This window comes from Capsicum annuum, chromosome 3, assembly GCF_002878395.1.
Source record: "Capsicum annuum cultivar UCD-10X-F1 chromosome 3, UCD10Xv1.1, whole genome shotgun sequence".
Taxonomy (NCBI): Eukaryota; Viridiplantae; Streptophyta; class Magnoliopsida; order Solanales; family Solanaceae; genus Capsicum; species Capsicum annuum.
The window spans coordinates 38697204-38710473 of NC_061113.1; positions in this window are offsets into that span (position 1 = coordinate 38697204).

Genomic DNA, 13270 nt, shown 5'->3' on the forward strand with positions numbered 1-13270 from the left:
ACTTTAATTTTGTTTAGGTTAATTTCACCTTTTTACTTATATAAATAGGACATTTGCATCAATTATATTCATTCAATAATATTCAATAATATTTCAACCATTCAATAATTCAATATTCATTCAGTTTTATTCTTGAATCAATCAAGGTCTAATATTTATTCAATTCAATTATTCTTTTAATTCTCGTTCAATTTTTCGTTCACCTTCAAACTTCTTTTCAATTCCAACATGATATCAGAGCAAGGTTTTGATCCTTGGATCAACTCGTGCCAATTTTCGTGTCTTTTTAATATGAAAAACACTTCTTAGTTTAATGATTCACAATATTTGGAACATGTCTACAGGCATGGTTCATTCATGGCAACTGGACTAGCCAACCCCATCAGTTATCAATCATCATCAATTCTTTCTACTTTCAAAATTTTCAATCTGGGTTTCATTCATTGTGGTTGTATTTTTTTCTTTTACAATCCCTTTTTTAATAATTTTTAGGGATCTTCTTTTGTTAGATTGTGTTTTTGGTGTATGAAGTTTTCTTAAGGGTCTTGATAAAAATTTCCGATCTTGTTCATCTTCACTCACCAATTCATCTCTTTAAGGGTCATGGTAAAAATCCCTAATCCCGTTCATCTTCACTTATCAATTCATCCCAACAACAACACAATCCTTATTTCTCTTTCTATTGTTTCTCAAAATATCCATTTTTTGAATTACTGGTGGTATTTCTTTTAAGGATCAAAATCATCAATCAGTATCACCACCACTATCAAAATCATCAACCACAATTGATATTTTTACTTTTTTTAAAGGTTCTTATTTTGGTGTCACTCTTAAATCAATCATTTTTTTTAATCTCCATTGAACCTCTCATTCAAATAATGTTTTTTCCTCAATTCGATTATGTCAATGACGAAATCCTTTAATTTTTTTTATATATATCAATTGTGGTATTTTTTTTAATTTTTTTTCAGGATTTTCATCATCAAGAATCACTTTTTGACACTATTTTCACTCTTTTTTTTCCATATCAAATCACATTAGTAAACTTAAGTGATGATATCATTGTACCAGCTGCTTCACTTATACCATATGCATGGTTGATATTAGATTTAATTTTTTTCACAGTTTGATCATATTCATCACAAAGTTCAATTCTCTTTTCACTGATCCTTTTCATCACAATATATTGGCAAGTTGGAGCTTTTTTCGTACCCTCCAACTTTAAGGGAGATATTGACATATTGTTGTCTATGTTCACTAAAATTGAGTTGAATCACCTGTTTCATTGAATCACCTATTTCATCTCATTGTATATTGGTCTGTTGCAGTACAAAGCTTAAGCCAGCCTTGATTTCAGTCTCACCATGTTAATTTTGGTCCGAATCCAGAAAATCTTTATATATATATTATTTTATTCCTTTTGTACATTATAGGTAAATCTTTAATATGTATCTCTAATATTTTGTACCTTATTTAGGAGTGTATCCTAGCCTATTAGGAGTGTATCGCTGCATTATTTTGTACCTTAATTAGCCTTCTACCTTATTTAGAATGTTGAAGTCGGATTAGTATTACTTTTGTTTAGGTTAATTTCATTCTTTTACTTGTATAAATAGGGCATTGTACATCAGTTGTATTCGTTCAATAATATTCATTAATATTTCAATAATATTTCAATAATTCAATAAATATTCAATATTCATTCACTTTTATTATTGAATCAATCAAGGTCCAATGTCCATTCAATTCAATTATTCTTTCAATTCTCGTTCAATTTTCTGCACTCACCTTCAAATTTCTTTTCAATTCCAACAAGATTCGTGAAAGATTATACATACAACAACATATTAATTAAGAGAACTGGTAATTGTCAGAGTTTTGTAAAACAATTGTGTAATTAAGAGAAGGAAAAAGTCATCGTTTTCACCCCAAGCTATATACTAAAAGTCTAGGTCACACCTAAACTATCGTAGTGATCTATTACACATCTAAACTATAAAAAAGTGGAACTGTTACCTCCCCGCGACACTTATGCCCAAGTTTAATGAGTGGAGTGTACTCCACTCACCCTGTTATGATGCCACGTGTTTAATTTAATTTTTTTATTTAATTAATAAATAGCCCTTGTGATTAAAAATAAATAAATAAAAAATTAAACAATTCAACAACTCCTCCTTCGTCACTTATTCTCTGCTTCACTTTTCCTTCAATACCAAGCAAATTCAACAAGAAAATTCCAATGGCAGAAAATATTCAACAATTCACCATTAAAAATATAAAATTGTTGAATTGTTCACTTATTCTTTGCTTCACTTTTCCTTCAAATCCACTCCCTTCTTCACTTTCTTCTCTTCATCAACAACTCCTCCTTCTTTTACTCACTTAATCAAACAATGAAATTTTGTATCAAAGCCAAACTCGTTGTCACCAGGGACTTTTAACCTTTAGCAAACCCAAAATGCAAGCTTTTGAATGATGCTAATAAGGTTTTTGAGTTAATGGAGGTGAAAGATGTGGTTTCTTAGAATGCGTTGGTAACTGGATATTCTTAGATTGGACGATTTGACGAGGCTTTGGGACTGTTTGAGAGGATGAGGGAAGAGGATATTGAATTAAATGTTGTAACATGGAGTGTTGTGATTTTGGGGTATGCACAAAAGGATTTAGGTTAGGGAAACTCATTGCTATTTATTTTTGTGTTTGTAACTGCAATTTTTTAACAGTTGTACGAATTTATGGTGGATTTTGTAACTTTGGATGTTAACATCAGTGATTTTGTGATTCTGATGACAATTTTAGTAGTGGATGTTGAATTTTATGGTGGTTGTTTGTGATTTTTGTGATATTAATGGTTGTATTGTGATTTCGATAATGACATCTATGGTGGATTCTTAAAATTATTGTGGTGAAGATTTGATTTTAATGATGATGGTGTCAATGGTGGTGTTGTAATGGTGATTTTGGTAAAGAAGAAGCAATTGAAGAAGGTGGAACCCACATATTGAAATAAATAAATAAATTTAATTTTATTGATATTTTTTCAATTGAAAAAATAAAAAAAATTAATTTTATTAACATTTAGTTACCAATTCTTCAAACAAATGATCTTCAATTTTGATTTTGAAAGACAAATTTGGAAATTAGGGTTCCAAGTTTGGAGCCCCAAATTGGCTTAAATAGGAATTAGGTTCTATAGATCCATTGGAAATAAAAAGTGTTGTATTTTTAATATTTTTAGCCATTTATTTTTGTTATTCAAAAGGTTGGACGCACCTAAAACAAGTGTAAGAAACGTGCCTTAGAATGGGTCTCGCGGGGAGGTAATAGTTCTACTTTTTTATAGTTTAGGTGTGTAATAGATCACTACGATAGTTTAGGTGTGACCTAGACTTTTAGGGGTCGTTTGGTTGAGTGTATTGGAATGTTAATGCATGCATTAGTTTAATGTGGATTAGTAGTACCTTATTTGGTATACCTTTTTACCCTATGTATAACTAATGTCTGCATTAGTTATACACTCTATTGTGTATTGAGGTGTATTACTAATACCTCAAAATCCATGACATTAGTAATGCAATGAATCTAATGAATGCATTAACACACTTAAAGACCCTATTACCCTTCAAAAAGAATTCACATCATTTCCAACATATATATTGAGAGTATTATGTAAAATAATTTTTTTTTAGAAATTATGTGATTCATGTTTTTTTTAATACATCAAACCAAACACTTCATAAGAAAAAATACAAGCATAACTAATGCAAGCTTAACTAACACAAACATTACTAATACAAGCATTACTAATACACCATATTTTGCATTATTCTTATACACTCTACCAAACGACCCCTTAGTGTATAGTTTGGGGTGGAAACAATGACCTTTTTCTTAAGAGAATTTGTATGTTTTTGATACTTTTTGAGGTTTGCGTGTGTTGATCACTTGTTAAGAGGTGGTTACACAATGGGGGATCTTTGTCTGTAATTGTTTTGTTGTTGGTATAATAATTTTCACACATTGTTACCCAAAAAAAAGGGTAATTAGTTACTTCAGAATTAGACATTAGTCCTAAATCAACAAAAAATATTTTTCAGATATTAAAAGAAAGAAATACTTGATTAATATGGCAATTCCATTATTTAAGAAAATTATTCATTCAACGATTATAGTGGTATTTTATTTACTTTTTCCAAAATTTTAATATTGAATTTTATAATTTTCAATGTCACTTAACACATAGAAGACGGTAAAAGATAAAAGGTACAAATTTAAATTAAAAAAAGAAAAAAAACTATCTAAGTTTAACCAAAAATATTTTAGAACTTTGAATTAAACAATTTAAATCTTCATATTAATAAATAAACAATATTCAAGATAATGGGGGCTTTGGGCCACAGGTGACAAAAGAGATTTAAAATGAGGTGTAGGTGACATAAGTCATAATAATTGAGTAGATGCGACAATTACTTAATTATGGATTAAGAAAATTTGAAATTTTTTTTAAAAAACCCACAAGTTTTTTAATTTATACTTTGATCCAAATGTTAGTTAATATAACGGGAAACGAAGGGAAAAGGGATGCTTTTTTCTCTCTTCTCATCTGTTGTTATTTTCTCTCTCTTAGCGATATTTGTTATTCATTGTTGTTGTTGCTTTATTCTTCATCTTCTGATTCATTATCATCATCTTATACTTCATTATCATCTTCATATTGTTGGCCATGGTTGTTATTGTTGTTGTTGTTGTTGTTACCCCAACTACTTCTCTTTGATCAAATTCTTATGTCAAATTTTATTTCGTAAATCGCTTTCAACTTTGGCATTTACTTGAGAGGAGACTTTGGTAAGTCAAATTATGTTTTTTAGTTGAATTTCTCGTCTGGGTAACTGCTAGTGTGCTGTTTTTTCAACAATAGCTAGCACGTGAACATGAATGCAACATAAGAGCAATCTGTTAAATAGTTCCATTATCTGCGGCACCAGATAAATATTCTATTGTAATAGTAGACTCATGTTGGATTCATGTTTATGGTTCTAGGTGCCCGTAATATGAATCAAATAGATGGGTATTCTGTTGCACTACATTAGTAATCTGTTTCAATAGATAAATAATCTATTTCACCAGATTACTAATCTATTTCGAACAACAAATTACAGTTCCTGTAAAAAACCCAACAGATAACTCATATATTCTTGTAATTGATACTGGAATTAAATTATTCCTTAATTGTAGACATGTCATTCATTAAGAAATAGAAATAGACAACACGAAAATTAAATAAGAAACAAAAAGTTAAGTGCATCAAATATAAATTTTTATAAAACAAACAAAAAATACATAGATGAAAGAAAAAAAAAAAGCTTAATTATTATTATCATCATTGTCATCATTATTATTTTTATGGCCAGCCAACCAATCTTCAACCGGCAGCAACAGCGCCCTCCTCAGCCTGCGGTTCTCCCACAACATCTTTACTCCGACCGCGACCAACTCCCAATCCAGGTCATGAACCTCCTCCTGAAGTTCCCGCATGGCGTCTCGTAAAATAGTGATATCCTACACAGGATCAGCCATATCTAGAAAACGCATAAGTTGACAAAACACACGTAAAAACAAAAGTAAAGAAAAGAAAGAATTCGAATGTAATGTAATATATAACAAATATTTACACAAAAATCAAGAAAAAAACTTAACAGAGATAGGAAAAAGCTATTAAGTCCTTGAAGAGAAAGTAGTTGAAGGTTTAACAAGAGCAAGGAATAAATAGTGTGTAGTAGAACGAACGATTGAGTAAGGAGGGATCTATTTATAGAGGATTGAACTTGACTGAGTTAGGTAAAAAATCGTAACTGTTCACCTCCATTTATTAATGACATTCTTGATTACTATAAAAAGTTATGACTTAATTAAATTAAGTAATATTGTGATAAGTCATGACTTTTCAGCTTTATTATTATTAATAATTAGTTCTTTCCAAAAACCATTTTTACACTGAGTTGGACAACATATCATATATATGTTGCATCAGATAACTCATCTATGACAAAAAATATATAATACGTTGCAACAAATAGATAACCTATTGCATTAGATAATATATTTGTTGCAACATATAATCTATATATCTTTTTTTAAAAAAAATTATGTTCATGACATCCAAGTTTTCTGAATTTTTAATTATATAAACTAATAAAGAAGATTTGAAGGCGCAACTATTCACCTCAATTTATTAATGACATTCTTGATTACTATAAGAAGTTATGACTTAATTAAATTATGTAATATTGTGATAAGTCCTGACTTTTCAACTTTACTATTATTAAAATAATTAGTTCTTTTTAGGAACCATTTTTTTACACAGAGTTGGACAACCGATTATATATTTGTTGCATCAGATAAATCATCTGTTATAATAGATATATCATTCATAGTAATAAATAAATAACCTGTTGCCTCAGATAATATATCTGTTGCAACATATAATATATATTTTAAAAAAATTATCTTCATGACACCCAAATTTTTTGAATTTTTAATTATATAAATTAATAAAGCAGATTTAAAGGCACAACTGTTCATCTCCATTTATTAATGACATTCTTGATTACTGTAAAAAGTTATGACTTAATTAAATTAAGCAATATTGAGATAAGTCATGACTTTTCAGTTTTATTATTATTAAAATAATTAGTTCTTTCCAGAAACTATTTTTTTACACTGAGTAGGACAGTATATTATATATCTGTTGCATCAGATAACTTATCTATTACAAAAGATATATAATTCGTTGCAATAAATAGATAACCTGTTGCATCAGATAATATATTTGTTGCAACATATAATCTATATATCTTTTTTTAAAAAAATTATCTTCATGACATCCAAATTTTCTAATTTTTTAATTATTTAAATTAATAAAGCAGATTTAAAGGCACAACGGTTCACCTCCATTTATTAATGACATTCTTGATTACCGTAAAAAGTTATGACTTAATTAAATTAAGCAATATTGTGATAAATCATGACTTTTCAGCTTTATTATTATTAAAATAATTTATTTTTTACCTTGAGTTGGACAACAGATTATATATCTGTTGCATTAGATAAATCATCTGTTATAACAGATATATCATCTGTTGCAACAAATAGATAACCTGTTGCATCAGATAATATATCATCTGGAGGCTAGCTTGAAGGATGCAAAGACAAAAACAAAAGCAATCCAAGAGCAAAAATTGAGTTTGACCAAGAAGTTTTAGAAAAATCTATTGCTCTTGATGAAATTGAATAAATAGATGACTAGCAAGTTACAACAGATGCCACAAATGATAGAAAAACAAATTGATATATCCATCTGTTGTAACAGATTATCTATATATTGTAAGTTATCTGACAGGTGAAATATATTTTGCAACAGATTATCAATTTGTCTCTTTTTGAAATATAATAAAAAGATAAAATATTGTATTTAGATTCATTTTTTTAATTCACATATTCTAAAAGTCACCAGTTTTATTTAATTAAGGGATGTGAACAATTGTGGCTTTTTGTTTGACTAAGTCAAGTCACCACTTCCAATTCAATTTTTTTGTCATTGTGGTCGTTAAGCTCAGTATAGAGCTCTTGATCTTTTGTGAGTTTGTCAACGATGACCACTTTCTTTCTTGGAAGCTTTCTTATAATACTCCTTTTGGTCCTTCTTAGCTCTACACAAGGTCAAGGAGAAGTATGGAAGGTTCTCTTTGAGTTTTTCCAAGGAAAGCGCTCTCTCGGCTGATAAATCCTGTGCTGCAGCATATATGGATAGTGCAACACTCATTGTAGAACATTTTTCTGGTAGAAGAAAGTCTTGAGAAGACATAATCAGTTATCTATCGATATCAGCTTTCGCTGTGTCAAGAAGTTCTATTGATATCTTGTCTTCTACGAAGAAGATTGATCAGCAGAAAAACTAAGTTATTGAGATCGTTTAATCTGTTGACTAACTCGATCAAAGATGCCTTCTGGATTATCAAACTTCATAGGGCAGTCTGATGGTTCAATAACATCAGATGTCTTGTTTTCGGTATTAGCTAATGATGGGGAGATTCTGCCTTTCTCACCATTCTGAAAAGAAAAAGCACTCAAAATTAGATCGAGTATCTCTACATAATGACACAAGATGAACTACATCTAGCATTCAGTTTTTCCTTTCTATTCCTTCCCTTTTTATCTTCTCACCCTTTTCAGATCCAAATTTTTTTTTTAGAATACTTGATAATGCCTTGGAAATTGCTTTCTTTATCCTCTTAGCCTTAATCTCTAATGAAGTAAATGAAAATAAAATCCTCTTTGATCAAATAAAACTACTGTTAAATATCAATTTCTTTACATTAGTAGTTAATGCATTAACAGTATTAATCACACCATATTGTTTTGCCTTGCACTCTTCATATTTGTATGTACAAGATAAGCAAGGAGGGGCAAGATTGGTCATTCTTCTCCTATATAGAGGATAACATATTTGTCATGAAAAGTCTACACCATCGCCAGAAATGCTTGCCACAACGAAGGTCTGTAGAAGGCATGACAAATAAATATGAGTAACATCCGACATTAAATCTTAACAAGGTATAAGAATCATATTCATGTCCCTCAGCCTTATTAGTTCAGACCTACCAAACTTAACTATAAAATTGCAGATATCTTGTTTGAAATATCTATGACTAATCGGTAAAATCAACATTCACAAAATCAGTGTACTCTATGTGTATTTCCACGATAATATTATCAGTAATACATACCTTCCACATATGAAGTGGTTCCATCTGCATGCAGCTTATTCCTTCAAATCTATCTTTACTGCTGCCTCTTGTGATGGTCAGGCAAAAGTTGATCAACTTTCAGTTCCTTATATATCTACAAAGAATAAGGTAAAAATTTATAATACAGAAAGAACATTATCCATTTGTTCAACAGATGTAGAGTCTGTTACATCAGATGTGGAGTCTGTTGTGTCAGAAGTGGAGTCTGATACAACTGATGTGGAGTCTACTGGAATACACAGCAGCCTTACTGGTGGTTTGATTTGTTCCAATAGTTTCTCCGTCTGTTGCAACATTAACAACAATATAAACTACAAACAATAAATAAAAAAAATCAACAACAAAGAAAACAACAACATTTTTTCCAACAACATCATCAACAACAAAGAAACATACATTCTATGTTCCAACACCTTCAACAACTAGGGACAGACCCACATGGAGTCCTCCGGGTGCGCGAGCACAGACTAAACTTGTATTGAACTTTATATATGTATATGGAAATTAAAAAAAATGTATATAATCTAATCAGTGAGCACCTATAGTAAGAGTTGTTTGGTTAGCCTAGTTGTTGTTTATGGGTGCTTAAGACTATTTATTTCTTTTGATCTTAAGTTCAATTCCCACTCAACACATATTTTTTTAATTTTGGTAACCAACTATTCTCTCCTTATTCACTTTAAACTTTCTTTTATTTTTTTTCTCCCTTACTCCTTGTGTTGATTGTTCGGACTCCACTATTTTTAAGCTAAGAAGCACCCACCATCTAAAAAACCTAGATCTGCCACTATCAACAACACCACACCACAAGTTTCAACAACGCCAACCCCCCAACAATATCAATAACAACATCAACAATAAAGAAACAAACAAAATACATAAAAAAATGATACTGCCAACAAGGCTTTTAAACTTCTCCCAATAAATGAATTTTTTTCGCATCTTGTAATAAAAATTCTCGGTTCGTTTATTCAACAATTAAAAGATCCTTCAAATTTTTTAAATAAATATGATATGAGAAAATGGTAATTAAATAAAAAAAATGTAAATAAATTGCAAGAAGAAGATGAGAATCAAAGAGCAATAGTGAATCATACCTTAATATTCAAAAGGGATCAAAACAACAATTTCAGTAGAGGAATCTAAGACATGGATATGGATCAGTTTAGATCCAAAAGGAAATTTATGAGAAAGAGGAGAGAAAAAAAAGGCTGTGATAATCCTAAAGAGGATAGAAAGAAAAAACATGAGAGACGAATAAAATAAATTTAGGGCTGAAGGAGAGATGAGATAATTCTAATTTCTAGATGTACTACCCTTAATATTAAATGACTAAACAAAGTGTATTTCTTTAAATTTATATTTTCAAAGAATAATTAATAAGGCTTATTAGGTAGTAAAATAAACCATAATTAATATTTTCTTAATGGGTGTGCCAAGTCAATAGGGGCCAACTAATATAATATGAAACAAAAGAAGTATTAGGGGTTTCAATATTCATTAATTAATATTCATTAATAATTTGAGGGGCAAGAGGAAGAAAATGGGTGACATTGAAAAACCAAGACAAGACTACTCAATGAGATTTTTGAGTTACCCAAGAAATATTTTTTACCTCCTTTAGTAGTACTACTACTTTATCTACTCGGACAGAAGCTTGCTTTAAAATTAAAAGGAAACAAAGATTTTCAAATGGATATGTTGTCTGTTACAACAGATATAAATATCTGTTTAAAAAATCCTAACAGCTCAGTCATCTGTGACAACAGATGGAAATGTCCATTTGATAAAAATAAAAAATGCCATCTATTACGACAAATATCAATATCTGTTTGAAAATTTCCAACAGTTCAATCATCCGTCACAACAGATGCAAGTGTCTATTTGATAATTAAATTAGATATGTCATCTGTTGCAATAGATATTGTTATCTGTTTGAAATTCTCCAACAGCTCAGTCGTTTGTTGTAACAGATTTCATTGCAATTGATTTAGGTGGAACTAGGGATGAATGAATGAGATCCTCACTAAATGTTAAGATTAATAATAGTATCTATATCGATCTAGGTGGAATGAGGGATGGATTAATAAGCTCACAGGGTCAATTACAAATTCAATTGAGTCATTGCATTTGCATGGTGTTAGTATTACGTTCATCCCGATATGAGTCATCGATCGATCACTCTGAGTTAAAATAAGTTCTTATTCATTTAATATTAAGATTAATAATAGTACCTACATCGATTTAGGTGGAACTAGGGATGAATGAATGAGCTCAAAGGGTTAACTATGGCAATTGCATGATGAGACTGTATTGTTTTTCTCCCGACCAGAGTTGTCGTCACTCTTAGACAAATCGATTATTACTACCTCATATATTCAACTAATACCTTAATTGAATAATCTGGGACTAGGGGTGAGTTCTCATAGGGTCAACTACAACTTTAATTGAGTCTTTTGGTAATTACATGATGAGATGGTATTGTGTTTCTCCCGACATAAGTCGTCGATCGATCACTCTAAGCCGAACCAATTCTTACTACCTCATATATTTAACTAATACCTTAATTGATTAATCCAGGACAAGGGGTGAGTTCTTATAATGTCAACTATAATAGATGACAACGCCTATTTGATAATTTACAATAAATGGGTAGTCTATTGTGACATATGACTTAATCCATTTGACAATTTACAACAGATGGGTAATCTGTTGCAATAGATGACTTAATCTGTTTGATAGTTTACAATAAATTCGTTATATGTTGCAAAAAATGACATAATCTATTTGATAGTTTACAACAGATGCATAATATATTGCAACAAATTACCTAATTTGTTTGATTTGATCCAACAGAAAAGACATTTGTTGCAACAGGTTGAACATTTGTTTATATATAATTTCAATTGAGTTCATATGTTAGACTAATACCTTAATTGAATGTGAGTTCTCATAGGGTCAACTACGTTTTCAATTGAGTATTTTGGCAATTGCATGATGAGACGATATTGCATTTCTCTTGACCAGAGTAGTCGATCGATCACTCTGAGTTGAACCGATTCTTACTACCTCATATGTTATACTAATACCTTAATTGATTAATCTAGGACTAGGGTACTAATACCTTAATTGATCAATCTAGGACTAGGGGTGAGTTCTCATATGGTCAAATACAACTTTAATTGAGTCTTTTGGCAATTGCATGATGAAATGGTACTACGTTCCTCCCGAAAAGAGTCATCGATCAATAACTCTGAGCCGAACCGATTTTTACTACCTCATATGTTTAACTAATACCTTAATTGATTAATCTAGGATAGGGTACTAATACCTTAATTGAATAATCTAGGACTAGGGGTGAGTTCTCATAAGGTCAACTATTAATTAATTTAGGACTTGGGGTGAGTTCTCATAGGGTCAGCCACAACAGATGGCAGTGCCTATTTGATAATTTACAATATATGGGTAATCTGTTGCGACATATGACAATCCATTTAATAATTTACATCAGATGGGTAATCTATCGCAATAGATGACTTAATCTGTTTGATAATTTATAACAGATTTGTAATCTATTGTTACCTAGTCTGATTGATAATTTACAACAGATGAGAAATTTGATACAACATATTGAACATTTGTTTTTTACAATTTCAATTAAGTTCATATGTTAGACTAATAGTACCTAAATATATTAATCTAGGATCAGGGGTGAGTTTTCATAGGGTTAACTAGAGTACTCAGTCAACTACAACTTCAATTGTTTTTAAACAATTTCAATTGAATTACCCTTTTGGCAATTGCATGACGAGAGGGTTAAAAATTATGCATATATTTTATGATTTTAAAAATAATTAAGATCAATTTGGACCAAATTAATATTTTCAAAACTTGTCATTCTTTTCCAAATACAAATCAACCCATACAAAACGTTTCATCATTTTAAATCTCGAATTCTCGCTCTTTCTCTCTCATTCTCACTCAATAATACAGTACAAACAACAACTACTCAACAAATTTTCTCAACCCTCCATAACAGATCACTTTTCTTCTTCTTTTCGATCATATAGGTGTTATTTTTGACTTCATTCTTGCTTGTATCAATCGTTTTCTTTGTTTTCATAGGCAACAGAGTTCGATAAGAGCTCTACATTTGTTATTTTTTTCCTAAAAAATAAGGGCTTTTAAGTTAATGATGAAAAATAAAACTTTTAGTTGTATTATCTTCGAGAATGGGTTTATAATTTTAAGTTTTGATGGTAAAATTATAGGAAGAACTCGAGAAATCCCTAGTTTCTATTGCAGTGTTCCGTTGACTATCATGGTATTATTGGATGTTGTTTGTGGTGGTGGTGGTGGTGGTGTTTGTAGTCATCGTAGTGTCATTGGTTGGTGGTGTTTGCGGTGGCTATCGGGGGTGTCGGTATTCGTGGTGTTTGTTTGTTGGCATTGATTGGTGGTGT